The sequence below is a fragment of the Petaurus breviceps genome, unplaced genomic scaffold, assembly GCF_028583685.1.
Source record: "Petaurus breviceps papuanus isolate PSGF00001 unplaced genomic scaffold, PetGlider_PUasm1.0 79, whole genome shotgun sequence".
Lineage (NCBI taxonomy): Eukaryota > Metazoa > Chordata > Mammalia > Diprotodontia > Petauridae > Petaurus > Petaurus breviceps.
In genome coordinates, this window is record NW_027186523.1 from 26,344,461 (window position 1) to 26,360,984 (window position 16,524).

General features: G+C 35.6%; 1 long non-coding RNA gene across 1 annotated transcript in view; it reads left to right on the forward strand.

Annotated features, from left to right (window-relative positions):
- The window catches only part of LOC138175766 (uncharacterized), a 66,604-nt gene that overhangs the window by 40,893 nt on the left and 9,187 nt on the right, over positions 1-16,524 (forward strand). The window contains exon 3 of the long non-coding RNA XR_011172083.1: positions 3,350-3,437. This is a non-coding gene — a long non-coding RNA (uncharacterized lncRNA). The remainder of the gene's footprint in view (positions 1-3,349; positions 3,438-16,524) is intronic.

Here is a 16,524-nt window from a genome sequence, read left to right on the forward strand (position 1 = left end):
GAAAAAAAAGAACAGAGAGAGGGAGGGAAGGAGGGAAGAAGAGAGGAAGAAAAGCAGAAAGGACATAGGAAAGGAGAGAAGAAAAAAGGGGCAGGGTCAGATGGAGGAAGAGGAAGAGAGACAGGAAGATAGGAAATATAGAACCCTTGTAAAAGATTGATATAATATTAAGAAATAGACAAATAAAATTTACCATATTAATAACAGGACCAACAAAAATCATATGATATCAGCAGTATTGTCTTTTAAGAAAAAAATAAATATTTGTTTTAATATCTAATGACATTATCAAAGAACCTATTTAGATTGAAAAATCCATTGTCAGTAAATAAGCTTTGATGAAGGAAGTACTACTCTGTATCGGTTCCTATGCTAAGTACTGAGAAGACAAATATATGTCTCATAAAGTTTCTTATCTCGTTGAATTTACATTCAGGTAACAGCTATTATTCATAAATAAGTGTTCTGTGTGCCCTCTTGTCATAAATACTTTGGATGCTCCATGCCTACATGGATGTTATTTTATTATGATCTAAAGAGTTTCTACATGCTAAAAAATAAAATACTTACATTTTTACCACATGGGACACTAAAGGTTTATAAAGAACTACAGTTAAGACTATGAATTGCCCCTTCCAAAAAAGGGGGGGAAGGATATTATAATGATCACTCACATTTCTATAGCACTTTGAAGTTTATAAATGCTTCTACTCAAAATCTCTCTGGGTTATAGGTCATGTAAGAATCATTGTCCTGGTTTTACAGATGAGAAAACTGAGAATCTCAGAGAGAAATTAAATGGCCTAGGTTCATAGGTCAATCAAGTCAGTAGCTGTAAAGCCAAGCACTAGCAGCTTTTCATAAGAATGATACTGTGAATAGCTTTTAAGCTTCTGATTACACAGCATAGTGAACACTCTTTCCATAACAAATCAAAGCAAAACATTCACAGTAAATCAATGTACAGCATTCACAACATCACAACTTATCACAGAAAATCAAAATATAGCATTCACAACAGCTTATCACAGAAAAAGGCCACATAGTTTCCACCACAGTGGTCACAAAGTTTTGAACAAAGAACAATCAATTAATGACTCAAGCATTCACAAAATCCTTAATTCAATCACAAAGTACAATAATCAAAGTTTTCCACTCATAGGGCACACTAAGTTAACTCTGTCACTTATTCAGTCATCAATCATCCTTCATCATTCAGTATTCAATCATCAGAAAATACACAGACCCTCCACTCCTAGGTCACTAATAAATTTGCAATTCCTCACTCAGTACACAGTATCCAAGTAAAGTCTTCTTTCAGCTTGACTCAGGGTGGTTTCTCAGATTCCCTGGCTCCCCTTCCATGGTCCCAGATCCTACTTGAATTCACCAAACTGTCACCAGATCCTACTTGAATTCACCAAACTGTCACCTGGGTTCAAAGGCAGATAGCTTGCAGGTCCTTATCGAGCTCTCTGTGCAGTTCCTGCTCCACAATGGAGCTCACAGTGTCCAGTCCATCTCAAATCCTTCAGACTCTGTTCCTCGGAAGACAAGTCTTAATAAAGCTACCAACAAGTTCATGCAAAGTACCAGCATCACAGTCATGCTTCCTCAATCTTTGGCCGTTCTGGCTGGCCCTTGGAAATCCTCAACAGTTTCAGCAGCTCTGGCTGGCCCTCAGACTCATCAGAAGTTTCAGTGGGTTACCAGAACTAAAATCACTTCATCCAGGTTCTCCAAATCAAAATCATTCTCTCCGGCCTGGGGAGCCTTTCCTCTTCAGCTTCCCTGGAGGCAGCAGCTTCTGCCTCCATGAAGATTACTGCAAGAAAATTTGACTCCCTCTCTGGGGCTTTTCCTTATGTACACACAGCATTAGCTTCCTGTTTCAGCCCATCCCTTCCTGTTACATCAGCAACAGGGATTCATACCTTCTGTTTCTTTAACAGAGGCTTGGTTAATTACTAAGTCCTAAGTACCTGTTACCTTTGCCAATACAAAGGGGTCTTCAAATTCAAATTACATTACCATTACAGTAGCAAAGTTTGGAAAAATACACTTTCTATGCCACTACCTCTCAAAGTTCAGCAAAACTTAAAAAAAACCTATAGCATGGAAGTAATATATGTCTATCTGTCTATCTATATGTATCTATATGTACATGTGCATATTTGTACATATACACACTTATACACACACACATATATACATATTCCTCACTTGCTCCTTACGTCCTTTGTCTATATCATGGGGATAATTGCACTTCACACAGTTTAAAAATACATCTAAATTCTCCCAGAACTATAATCACATGCACAGGTTAATGAATTCCAAATGTATTCATAGTGTTAAAAATGATTTCCTGCAATAGCAACATTTCATTGAGCAATTCTTCGTTTTTTGAGATAACCTTGAAAAATACATCTTTATCTCTGAATGGTATTACAGATAGTTATTATAGAATATATTAAATTATTTCTTAATTATCTAACAGAACTAAGTTTTATGAAAATAATTTTGGAAGGTGAGAAAATTTATCCATGAAAATTTTATTACTTTTATGTAAATGTTCTCCCCAAACTCAAAGAATCACTTATATTTAATCTTAGAAAGAGGTCAGTGTCTTAGTGTTATTAGATCAACAACACAGTATTGATCATTTTACTCAACAGAATGATCAATCAACAGGCATTTATTAGGTGCCTATAGATTGCAGAGCACTATGTAAGGAGCTAAGGGAAAATCACACTTCCAGCAGCAAACCACTGTAAAAAGAGGACTGGACTTGAAACCAAATTCCACTATAACATTTAGTTCAAAAACACAAATTTGTCCCAAATTGATGGATATATTAGGTAACATTACGAACATAACTCAAATTTGAGTTTGCTTATACAAAATTTCTTACTAGAAAAATATTGAGAATGTGAAAACTTTCCCTACTACACAATGTCATAAGCTAGCTGCAACCCTTCCAATGCCCACTTCTACAAGCAAATTTCAGGCCTTTGTCAAGGAAAAGTGTGGATATTCCTCATGCAGTGATTGGAGAAGGGATGGGCCACCCCTTCCCCATCCCACTTTCCACATGGGCCCAGGCCCTCAGCCCAGAATTTGCAGGAGCTGTCACCCACTGAAATTTTACCCTTCAGCCAGGTTAGTGAGAACTGGGGCTAAGTCCAGCAGCAGCCCTAGGGTGCTTCTATTTATTTAACATGAAAAAATTATACTAGTATTTTTTAAAAGTAGGTTTTTATGTACCATCTGGTGAAGTTTTTGATCCTTGTGCCCCAAATCCCAATTTTCTTCCATAAGCTCTAAATTTTATTATTGCACAATTTTGCAGAGCTTTGTACTTTGGAGGAAGGTATACAGCAGAACTGACTATCTGAATTCAAATCCTCCTCTGCCACTCACTATCTGTGTGATCTTGGGTAAGTCACTTAACCTTATTGTGCCTAAGTTTCTTTTTCCATTAAGGTAGGGAAAGTACTGGATAACTACCAAGATCACTTCTAGTCCTAAATCTATACTCTTATGGTAAGGCATGATTCCTGTCTTCATGGAGCTTGCAGTCTAGCAGGGGATAAAACACACTCAGATAATTGTAACAAAAGGTAGTTGAAAAATGCAATGCTACATGAGATCTGAAATAAAAGATCGTTAGCAAATGGGGGAGGTGGAGGGATGATCAGAAAAGACTGTCTAGTGTTGGTAGCATTTGATTTGGGTTTAAAAAGATATATAGGAAGTCAACAGATGAAGGGTGAACAGGGGGACATTCTAGGCATAAAGATCAGCATGACTTGTCTGTGTCAGCTGGATGGTAAGCAGAAGAAAGGAATAACATGATTTTATAATTTTACAAACACTCTTATCTGGAAAGATAGATTAGTATGACTGAATGGGGAGAGCTTTGGATGCCATGAAAAGGAATTTGAACATTATTTCATAGGCAATGAAATTTATTCTAGCAATGGTATAAAGGGGGGAAAATGGTGACAGGTAAAGTTATGAAGACCTCCTAGATGGATATTAGTATAGCCATTTGGGGAGATGGCCCTGTATTAGGATGATAGGAATACAGAGCAAGAGACATGTTGCAGAGGTAGAATATATAGGACCTGGGAATTTATTGATGACAGCTGAGGAAGAAAGAAGTCAAAGACTGGAAGGTTACTGGATACCAGGAGTTTGGAAGCTTTGCCTTTGGGATATAGGGATACCTTTTATTCTATGAGTAGAAGAAAGGAGGAAATAAGGGGGGATTAATTTTTATAAATTTCATGCCACAATTTTCTATCTAAAGTAGGAAAGATCTGAATGAGAAATTGAAAGAACATAAATTGAGTTCACTGGTAATATCACATTAGATACATAGTGACCAATTATCTAAAGACTTAAGTCAAGAAGAATGAATATTCTGTAATAGGGCATTAAATACTCCACTGTGGCCTTCAACACTAGATTAAAATGTAGTTGGTAAATATGTGCCAAATAAATAAAAGTACAACAAAACATAGATATGTTAATATGAGGTTTTCTAAGTCCATATGTGGTTCACAGAGATCCTTATATACATTTTAGTGGCCCCAATTTCGAGTTTGTTAGCCACTGACTTAATGCATCATATCAAGTCTAACTTTGGAGCAAATAAAACATTGATCCATTCATACAAACTTATTGGTTGTTCTTATTGCATTGTTATTTTATTTGAAAGATCAACTTGTTATAAAATAAATGAGAAACATTCTGCTACTGACATCTAAAGATAAACTGGAAAAAAACAGAACCATGCATAGAATTTGAGAGGAAAAAATGGAGCAATAGAGAGATTGAAAAGAAACACCATGCATCAAAAGCTAAAAATAGTTGAAAATATATGTAGGTTTTTTTTTTGGTTTGGGCATATGGAGGGTTTTTTTGCAGGATAAGATGGGGATAGGGGTGAAGAAGAATATTCAAGTCAACATATGAGAATATAGAAAGAAATGGGAAGTTAGAACATGAAAATCCTACTCCAGGGCATCATCCTACTATGGAATTGAACCCCAGTTCTCATAGGCTGTAATACCAGAGCATAACCTTTTACAAGTGTCACAAATGGCTTTACTGAATCTTTGAATCTCTAAGTCAAAGGGGCCTTTGAGGTCATCTAATCCATCCCATACCTGATCAAGAAGCTATTCTATCAGATCCCTTATGAATATGCACCCAGACTAGCTGAAAGCCTTCATTAAAGGAGAATTCACTACTGCCAAAAGTAGTTTAAATACTTTTGGATAACACCAATAGGAAAACTGTTGTTATATCCAATGTAAATCTGTATCTTTGATTTATTACTTCTAGTTCTGCTCAATGGGGCAAATAAAAAAAAGTCTTTGAATACACAAAGACAACAATCATGTCTGTATCTTCCCTAAGTCTTCTCTAGTCTTAATACCACCAATTCCTTCAAATAATTCTTGTAGAGCATAGCCTTTTCATCTCCTAGAATTCTATTAGCTCTTCTTGGTAAAGTTTCAGCTGGTCATTGCCCTTCCTAAAATGTACTGGCCAGAGCTAACTACACTGGTCTAGATGTGGAATAAGTAGGGCAGAATACAGCAAGACAATCATCTCTCTGTCCTTGGATCCTAGGACTCTACTGATGTAGCCTGAAATTGCTTTAGCTTTTTGACTAGCATCATTTGAAGTTCACTAAAAACTTCACCCTCTACCCTGTTCTTATACAGTTGATATTTTTAACCCAAGTATAGGACTTTATACTTATCCTATAGTACATTTTATTGTATCAGATTTTAACATGATCCTGGTGAACGTCTATACTTTCTATCTGTAGCACAGTCTAGGCAAATATTAAGAAGATAACCATCCAAAAGTTAGACAATATGTGATATTCCTTTGGTTGTGGAAACCCATGAAACAGATAAAAATACAAAGTGGCCCTAGGAATTATGTGTTCCATTTATAAATTCAGGTTGCTGAAAGGTAGTAAAGGAGGCAAAGAATCACATAATTTTTAGACTATATAAAGACATTATATACTTGCAATTGTGACATCTGTATCTAGTGAGCAATTGGTAGATAATAACTATAACTCTAACTTATTTAGTGCTTTAAGGTTTACAACCCATTTTTGATACAACAATACTCTTACCTTTGAGATGGGTACTAGTCATTAAACCCATTTTGCAGATGAAAAAGTGAGACTTAACATGTTAAGTGTCTTATTTAGTTATATAACTAGTAAGCAGCACCAGGGAATTAAACCATAGTCTTCTGATTCCAAGTCAAATATTCTTTTGCTACTTTCTATTTCTTCTAGTAGCCTAGTTGATATACTGCAGAAGGAACTGAACCATTCATATTTATATTTATGTCCATAGTTACCATATAATAAGTGCATATTATATGCAGCAGGCATTCTCACTGTAAATAAAACCAGGAGACATAAAAAAAATTACAGTTAGTTGGAAGTATGGCTCACATGTTCTCCTTGGAAGAGGAATAAAAGATTTGGCAGAGATGGCTCCATTGAGTTCAGAAAGGAAGCTAAAAACATAATTTCATGGGAAAATTGGTCATCTTGCTTTGCAGTACTTTTCATGAGCATAAGAAAACAGACCACCGTGAAGATAATTGCACACAATATGCCAGCATCTGTTGCAGAGGATTAAAAAGTAGGGAATTTCTGCAAAAATAAATGACAAGATAGCCAAAATAAGTAAACAGAGAGTTTGGTTCTTGGTTACTTCAATATGACGGTGATCATAGAGTCTGACAGCAAAAAAATGTTTGAAAATATGATTTAAGAATAAAAAAAGCTTTAAAATGTGGCTAACACTGATTCTTGGGTCCTCTGCAACCATTACTGCAGAAATGGAAAAGGGACCAGATAGATAATCTTGTATTTTTCTTTATTTCAGGTTTTATGAAAGGGAGGAAAGATGGGATGGTTATGTGGCAAGGGTAAGGGATGACAGGGTGACAGGCCTTATCCTCACAATCTGAAGAGAAAAAAAAAAGTCTGCCGCATATAGACTGGAACCCTATGGAAGTTATGGGGAGAAAAGGAAAAGGAAAGAGTGTATAGCCCAGGATAGTCAGGTGTGGATGAACTTCAATCTGTATTATTGGAGTGAACTTCCAAACTATCAATTTATCAAGATCACAGATCCATTTGAGCTAAGTTTGAAAACTGGGAAAGATAGAAATAAAAATTATAGTTTTAATTACCATGATATAATTAAGAAGTTTAACCAATGTAGAAATGTTTATAATAATGTTTAGTCAATAAGTATTCATTAAATGATTACTTTATTCCAGGCACTGTGTTAATCTCTGAAGATACAAAAATATTCAGATACAAAAAAAATAGCAACAAACAAACAAAAAAACTCCACATAGTCTAAGGAGCTCACAGTCTAACAGGGGTGACAATATGCAAACAAAAATGAAAAAATAAGAGATAAACAGGATAAATTAGAATAATCTTAGAGAGAAGGCTCTAAGGTTAAGGAGGTCTGAGAAAGACTTCTTGTAAAAAGTAAGCCTTTCACTTAGGCTTGAAGGAAGCATGGTGCAACAGAAAAATCCCTGGCTCCAGAGTTAGAAGATCAAGATTCAAATCCCACTTCAGGCAACTAGTAATGGTGTGTGCTTGGGAAAATAACTTTTTTTCCTTTTTCGAATGCTTTATTAACTTCTGATTTACATCATTAATTTCTGGCAGATTTTGAGTTACAAATTTTCTCCGCATTTTTCCCCTACCCACTGCCCCCAAATAGCAGTCCCACAGGATATCCCCTCCTCCAATCTATTCTCTCTCATATTTTCTCCCATTCCCCTTTCTCCATATTTTATTTTTGCTTTTTTTTTTGGAGGGCAGTTGGGGTTAAGGGACTTGCCCAAGGTCACACGGCTAGTTTTTGTGTTAAGTGTATGAGGCCCAATTTGAACTCATGTCCTCCTGACTCCCAGGCCAGTGCTCTATTCACTGTGCCACCTAGCCGCCCCCTCCCATACCACTTTCGACTTTTCCAGTAGGGCAGGTGGATCTCTATGCCCCAGTGCCTGTATATCTTATTTCCCAATTACATGTAAAATAGTATTAATAATAGTGCATATGTATGTATGTCTGTATATATATATATATATATATATATATATATATATATATATATATTTAAACATTTGATTTTGAAACTTTGAATTCCAGATTCATTCCCTTCCTCCTTTGTTACCCACCCTTACTGGGAAGATAAGCAGTTCAGTAAAGGTTGTACATGTGTAGCTAATGCAAACATTAACATAGTAGATATATTGTAAAAGACTGACTATATTTCCCTCCCTCCTTTCCCACCTCCCACTTGTTCTATTCTCTACTTTGATCCCGTACCTTTCCAAAAGTGGGTGCTTCCAACTTCTCTTCCCCTTAGCCTGATCTCCCTTCCATCATGTCCCCTCTCATCCCCTTCCCCCCTACTCTCCTGTAGGGTGAGATACCCTATTTAGTGTGTATTTCATTCCCTCCCCAAGCCAAATTCAATGAGAATAAGGTTGACCCATTCCCTTTTGCCTTCCTATTCTTCCTCTCCATTGTAACCATTCTCCCTTGCCTCTTCTATATGAGATAGTTTGCTCCATTCTCTCTCCCCATCTCCTCTCATTATGTTCCTCTCTCACCTCTTAATTTCACCTTTTAAGTGTCATCCCTTCCTATTAAATTGGTCCTGTGCCCTCTATCTATGTATACCCATTAACATATATACACACATTCACGTAAGTATTCATATGCCCATATACCCTCACATACAGACATATATTTCTATTACCTTCAACTATTTTCATACTGAGAAAAGTTTCGTCAGTTACAATTATTGTTTTTCCATGTACGAATGTCAATAGTTCAACTTTGATAAGTTCCTTATGATTTCTTTTCCCTGTTTACCTTCTCATGCTTCTTTTGCTTCTTGTATCTGAATGTCAAATTTTCTATTCAACTCTGGTTTTTTCATCAAGAATGCTTGAAAGTCCTCTATTCCACTGAATGACCATATTTTCCCCTGAAACATGATACTCAGTTTTGTTGGGTAAGTGAGTCTTGCTTTTAATCCCAACTCCTTTGACCTCTGGAATATCACATTCCAAGCCCTTCGATCCCTCAGTGATCCTGGGTTATCCTGATTGTGTTTCCACAATATTCAAATTGTTTCTTCTTGGCTGCTTGAAATATTCTCTCCTTGATCTAGGAATTCTGGAACCTGGCTATAATATTCCTAGGAGTTTTCTTTTTGGGATCTTTTTCAACAGGTGATCGATGGATTCTTTCAACCTCTATTTTGCCCTCTGGTTCTAAAACATCAGGGCAGTTTTCCTTGAGGATTTCTTGGAGGATGATTTCTAGGTTCTTTCTTTGATCATGGCTTTCAGGTAGTCCAATAATTTTAAAATTATCTCTACTGGATCTATTTTCCAGGTCAGTGGAAAATTTTTCCCATGAAATATTTCACATTACCTTCTATTCTTTCATTTGTTTGTATCTGTTTAACAGCATCTTGATTTCTCATAAAGCCATTAGCTTCCATTTGCTCCAATCTAATTCTGAAGCAACGATTCTCCTCAGTGAGCTTTTGAGATTCTTTTTTTCATCTGGCAAATTCTGCTTTTTAAGGCATTCTTCTCCTCATTGCCTTTTTGAGCCTCTCTTGCCATTTGAGTCAGTCTGTTTTTTAAGGTGTTATTTTCCTCAGTCAGGCCGTTGACTTTCATTTCATAATTTTCTTGCATCATTCTCATTTCTCTTCCCAATTTTTCCTCCACTTCTCTTATCTGCTTCTTAAGGTCCTCTATGGCCTGTAACCAGCTCATATTTTCCTTTGAAGCTTTTGGTGCAGGAGTTCTGACTTCACTGTCTTCCTCCTGTTCCATGCTTTGATCCTTTTTATTCCCAAAATAGGAGTCTAATGTTGGGTTCTTCTGTTTGCTTTGTTTCCTTTTCCTGGTCTTGGGCAAATAGCTTAACCAGTCTGAGTCTGACTTTCCTCATATGTAAAATGTGAGATTCTCCTAAGTGGTCTTGTTCTAGGATAATAATATCATAGTATTATCTAGGTAGTACAGGAGTGAGAATTCTGGGTCTGTTATCAGGAAGATGAGTTTAAATCTGGCCTCAAACACTTGCCAGCTATGTGATGCTGGACAAATACCACCTGACCCATTTTTTTTCATGTTACAAAAAGCATAATAAAACACCTATATCCCAGGGCTGTTTCAGGCTAAAGTGAGATCATTTTATAAAAGCCCTTTGCAAACCTTAAAGAGCTATACACCTATTTTTGTTGTTATTCATTATTGTTATTTTCTAAGAACCAGGAACAACCACATCTGATAGTTACAATACCTTCTTTTTTTGGAGGGGGGAAGGCAAGGCAATTGGGGTTAAGTTACTTGCCCAAGGTCACACAATTAGTAAGTGTGTCAAGTGTCTGAGGCTGAATTTGAACCCAGGTCCTCCTGACTCCAGAGTCAGTGCTCTATTCACTGCACTACCTATCTGACCCAATACAAGAGAGAGAGAGAGAGACAGAGAGACAGAGAGAGAGACAGAGAGAGAGAGACAGAGAGAGAGAGAGAGAGAGAGAGAGAGAGAGACAGAGAGACAGAGAGAGAGACAGAGAGAGAGACAGAGAGAGAGACAGAGAGAGAGAGAGACAGAGAGACAGAGAGACAGAGAGAGACAGAGAGAGAGACAGAGAGAGAGACAGAGAGAGAGAGAGAGAGACAGAGACAGAGAGAGAGAGAGAGAGACAGAGAGAGAGACAGAGAGAGAGAGAGACAGAGAGAGAGACAGAGAGAAAGAGAGAGAGAGAGAGACAGAGAGAGAGACAGAGAGACAGAGACAGAGAGACAGAGACAGAGAGACAGGGAGAGAGAGAGACAGACAGACACAGAGAGAGAGATGTGAAGTAGATACCTTTTAAAATTCCTTCAATTTAGTTCTTTATACTTCTTTTTAAGGAAAGACTTTTGTATATCTATCATTTCTAAATATAAATATAGTAAATTCTATGAGTCAGAAAACTCTTAAACCATGTAAAGTATCCTTTTCTGTCACCCATAACCTATATTAAATTGCAATTATTTACAACCAGACTTTTCCTCCCCATGACTCGGAGGTTAAAGCACTCCCTTTGCTAAAAGGAAAGACTTTCTGGTATACTATACAACCTAATCTCCCCCATTCTTCCTCCTCAAAACTTCCTTCAAAATGTGGTGGTAAATTTTGTTTCTCTTCTCTTCCTCTTAAAACGATGTATTTTTAATATCTCAGGAAGAAAGCAATGTTAGCTTTTGATAGTCCTGAGAATTTAAACAAATTCAAAAACAATTGTAGAGTCCTAAAATAAATGGAAAGATTATAATGATTAGAATCACATAATAACACATATTTATGGAGAATTTGACTATATTGTTTCTGTTCTCACATCTGGATCCAATAAAAAAAAAGGATTTTGCTTAAAATGTCCTCCTAAAATTTCTGTAGTGTCATGAGAGGCAATGTATACAGTCATAATCCTCAATGTGTAGTGTCATTAAAGAAAAGTGACATTATTACTTTCCAGGGAAACAGGGAATCTGATATATAGGCTGAGGTGGCTTCTTTTAAACTCTAAAACTAGAATCACTGGTAGAAATAAAAAAAGTGATTTGTTTTCTTTTGACATTTTCCTAGGACCTATCCTAACATGGAAAACTAAAGTTGAATGTGGCCCACTTCCTGCATTATACCTGCTTCTCTTCCTCCTCCTCCTCTTTCTCCTCTTTCTACCTAAACCAAAGGTTCTTAATCTTTTTGTGTATGTCATGGACTCCCTCAGTAGTATAGTGAAGCCTTTCTCAGAATAATGTTGGTAATGGCATAAAATAAAATATTTAGGATTAAGAAGGAAACAGTAATGCTGAAATATAATTATCAAATATCTAGATTTATAACCCATGACCTAAACATCTCTATTAAAAAAAGATTCTTTTTAAAAATCTAAAGAAAAAATAAAATCTTAGAGCACACAACAATTGTGAATTGTACATTCTAATTATTTTTCTTGTACAACTTTGGCATCAACATTTTGTAGACCACAGATCTTATATTTGCCATAATCCAAGTTGCTCTTGTGATATTTTGCTCACTGTGGTGGACTTGTTCAGTATTTCCATTGGATGAATTTTCTATTGATCTTTATTAGTTCGTGTCAAATCACATAAAACATTTTTTGGGTTGAATCATATGTCTTTCCTATATGAAGAAGAACTTTGGTATACGTTTTTCTGTTTTTTTTTAAATATTAGATTTAATACTGATATAACATTGCTCTCAACAAACCTATCTACCAGAAGAGGGAGCATTTGAATCAGTAACTAGAAAATGAAATAATTTTGAGATAAATAATTCTAGAGCCCTTCCCTTTAAAAAAAATATTTTCAAGATTTTTATCACCTTAATTTCCAAATGTATCACTCCTTACTTATTTTTCATTTTATTGTCCCTTGTAACAAAGAATGAAAAAGAGAAAAAGACCAGTTTAGGAGAAGCAACCAACACATCAACAATGTCTGAAATTATATTGCAGTGATCCATATCCATATTTCCCAAACTCTTAAGGGAGACATTAAAAAAAATTCTGGGGCAGCTAGATGGTGAAGTGAATAGAGCACCAGCCCTGGAGTCAGGAGGACCTGAGTTCAAATCTTGCCTCAGACACTTGACACATACTAGTTCTGTGACCTTGGGCAAGTCACTTAACCCCAATTGCCTTGACTTTCCCCACTCCAAATTAAAAACAAAATCTTCTCTAGTATCAAGCTTGGTAATTATATAGCATTCAGTATCTTTCCTTTTTGCTGCTGTTTGTTCCTGCTGTGGTCATTGTGTATAATGTATAACGTTATGTATATGTTTGTTTCACTCAGCAACAATTCATAATTCTTCATATTTGGAACTTCTTGTGATACATTAATATTTCACTGCATTCCCGTACTTTTTTGTTATGGAGTCATTTCCATCATGCCCTCTTCTTTGTGACTCTATTTTGGGGTTTTCTTGGAGTGGGTTGCCATTTCCTTTTCTAGATAATTTTACAAATGAGAAACTGAGGCAAACAATTTTAAGTGGTTTGCTTAGGAACACACATCTAGTTAGTTTCTGAGGCCAGATTTGAATTTTTGAAGAGTCTTCCTGGTTCTAAACCCAGTGTTGCATCCCCTGCACCACCAAGCTGCCCTTTGCATTTCCATACCTTTATTTACTTAGTCATTCCCCAATTGATAGTCATCTATTTTTTCTAGTTCTTTGCTACCACAAACGTCTTATTATAAAAATTTTTCTTCATGTAGAACATTTCTTTCTATCTCTGACGTCTTTGATGTATATGCTTTACATTGTACATTGGGGTGTCTGGGTCAAAGACAATGAATAGTTTATTCATTATTTTTTCCTTAGCATAATTCCAAACTTCCAAAATCTTTGGGGTATTTTAAAGTTCAACCAACAGTCCCTTAGTGTGCTTGCCAGAGAAGGGTCTTCAACATCTATTTAATAATGCACTCACAAAATTGTAAGATAAAATATGTGGGTTTGGAAGTTAGAAGTGGTTCCAAACCATTGTGAACTATACCAACAAAATCTTAAAGAATATCAGATTTGGAGTCAGAAGACCTAGACTGAAATCTTGTTTTCCTTTTTATTACACACATTTAAAGGTCTCTACTACTTCATATTCACATCTCTAAATTGAAAGGCCTGAATGAAATGTTTTTCTTCGTTCCATTCTAGTTCTAAATTTCTTCCATTCTCACTTTTTTGAGTAATGTAGACATTTGACCTCTTGCTAACTGGAAACACTACCTATGATCCCCCACAAAACAACCACATTTAAATATAATAATAACAAAACCCAGAAAGCATTAATAGAAAAGAAATTACCATTAAAAATAAGTTCAAAATGAGCAAAATACCTAGGTAGCAATCTCACAAAGTACATTCCACATTTTTTTTTGAGGGGGGAAGGCAAGATAATTTGGGTTAAGTGACTTGCCCAAAGTCACACAGTTAGTCAAATGTCAAGTGTCTGAGGCCAGATTTGAATTCAGGTCCTCCTGATTCCAAGGCCAGTGCTCTATTCACTGTGCCACTTAGCTGCCCCACATTCTACTTTCTATCTATTAAATTACAAATCACTCTTTAAAGAAATCAAAAACAACTTTAAAAGCTAGAGGAATATTCAATACTGATGGCAAGGCCATGCAAATATAATAAAAAACCAAAAGTTAATAGTATAACAATCACACTAATTAAGGAATTATTTATAAACATTGCAAAATAATAATTCTTTTGGAAGAACGAATGATCTATATTATCAAAGAAAATCATGAAAAAAGCTAGAAATGAAGGGAAAAACCATATTTCTAGGTTCAAAACTCTATTGTAAAGTATCAGTCATTGAAACTTTTTGATACTTAATTTAAAAAATTAGAAAAGTAGATCAGTGGAACTATGTAAACAAGAATAAATCACACAATGGAAGTCAATAACATAAAAATTTATATCACCATGATCTCCCTACTTGAAATGATGTGTCAGGAAAACTATTAAGCAGTCTGGCAGAAAGCATTCTTAGTTAAACATCTTATACTACATTCCATTTTAAATTCAAAATGGATAAGTCATTTGAATAGTAAAGATGACACAAACAGTTAGAAGAGGAGGTCGTACATTCAATATATGACAAAAATTTGATGCTTAAAACATATAGACAATTGCCAGAAATACATGAGACCAAAAGCTATTTTCCAAAAGAGAAATGGCCAAAAGACATGGAGAAACTTGCAATTACCAGTTAGTGTATTTTTTCTAAGAATTTCCAGTGAGGGGCGGCTAGATGGCGCAGTGAGTAAAGCACCAGCCCTGGAGTCAGGAAGACCTGGCTTCAGATCCAGCCTCAGACACTTGACACATATACATAAAAACTAGCCATGTGATCTTGGGCAAGTCACTTAACCCCAATTGCCCTATCCTCCCCATTCAAAAAACGAAAAAAAAAAAAAGAATTTCAAGTGAATAATAACTATATGAAGGAATGTTCCAAACACAAATAAAAATCTCAAACACAGCTAATATGCAATGATGACAAAAGACAGCAATAGGCAATATTTGAAGGGGTTGTTGAGAGAAAAATATACAAATGTCATTACTGGTTGGTTGTGAATTGATACAACTATTCTAGGAAGCAGTTGAGAATTAGTCAAATAAAGTGACTAAATTGTCCATACCATTTGACCTAGAGATTCCATTGCTAGGTTAGGTCTATATGCCAAGGAATATACACCAACAGGAGAGATTTTGTTGTAATAGCTTTTGTGGCAACTAAGAACTGGAAATGAAGTAGGTATCTCTAATGTGGAATAGTTAAATTAGTTGTGGTACTTGAATGTAATGAAATGTTATTGTGTGTAAGGCATGGAAAGACTTTCACAAAGTGAAGAAAGTAGGACCTGGAAACAATATACAAAATGTCTTCTAAAATGTTATGGAATAATGACCACGAATCAATCAATGATGAGAAAGGATAAAGGGAAGGGAAAGGGAACATGCATCTATTAAGAGCCTACTATGTGCTAGACACTGCGCCGAGTGCTTTACTAACATATTATTTGATCCTTACAAGACCCTGTGAGGTAGCTGCTACCATTATCCTCATTTTAAAGTTGAGAAAACTGAGGCAGACAAAAGTTAAGTGACTAGAGCAGAGTTAAAGATGCTAAATTTGAACTCAGGTCTTCCTTACTCCAGGTTCAGTACTCTATTGACTGGAACCATTTAGCTGCCTCTGTGATGAAGAATAAGCTTAACCTTAAATAAGATGTATGAGAGTATCCTAACCTTATTTCCTTTTAGAGAAGTCAGGTACCACGAGCATGAAATATAGCATATAACATCAGATTTTTAAAAATTTTATCAGTATTTGTGATTTTTTTCCTACTTAAAAAGTTTCTTTGATATGAGATAGTTCCCTAGGAGGAGGAAGGGACAAGTATTGGGGAAATCTAGGTGATGGAGACAAATATGTATCACTGAAAATTTATTTTAAAAAAAAAGGAAACACAAAGTCTATATCCAAATGTGACAACTCTCAGTGGATTTCTAGAATCACCCAATGTAGACCACATAGAATATTTAATTAAGTCTCTTTGGTGTACAGATAATCCTTCCTCATAATTTGCTGATTTCCCAAATTGGTCCCTATTTAAATGCTATTTCCGTGTTCTGCTTGGTACTTGGTAAAACAACAAAACAACAAAGAATATTATTCGAATATTGTTTTGCAAATATCTAATGTCATATGTCAAATCTCTTATATGTACATTGCTTCAGTTGATGAAATGTATCAAAAAGAATAAGTTTAAAAGTTAAAATAAAATTTTGGTGGCAGAAATAAACTATCAGGATGTCTTATTTCAAAC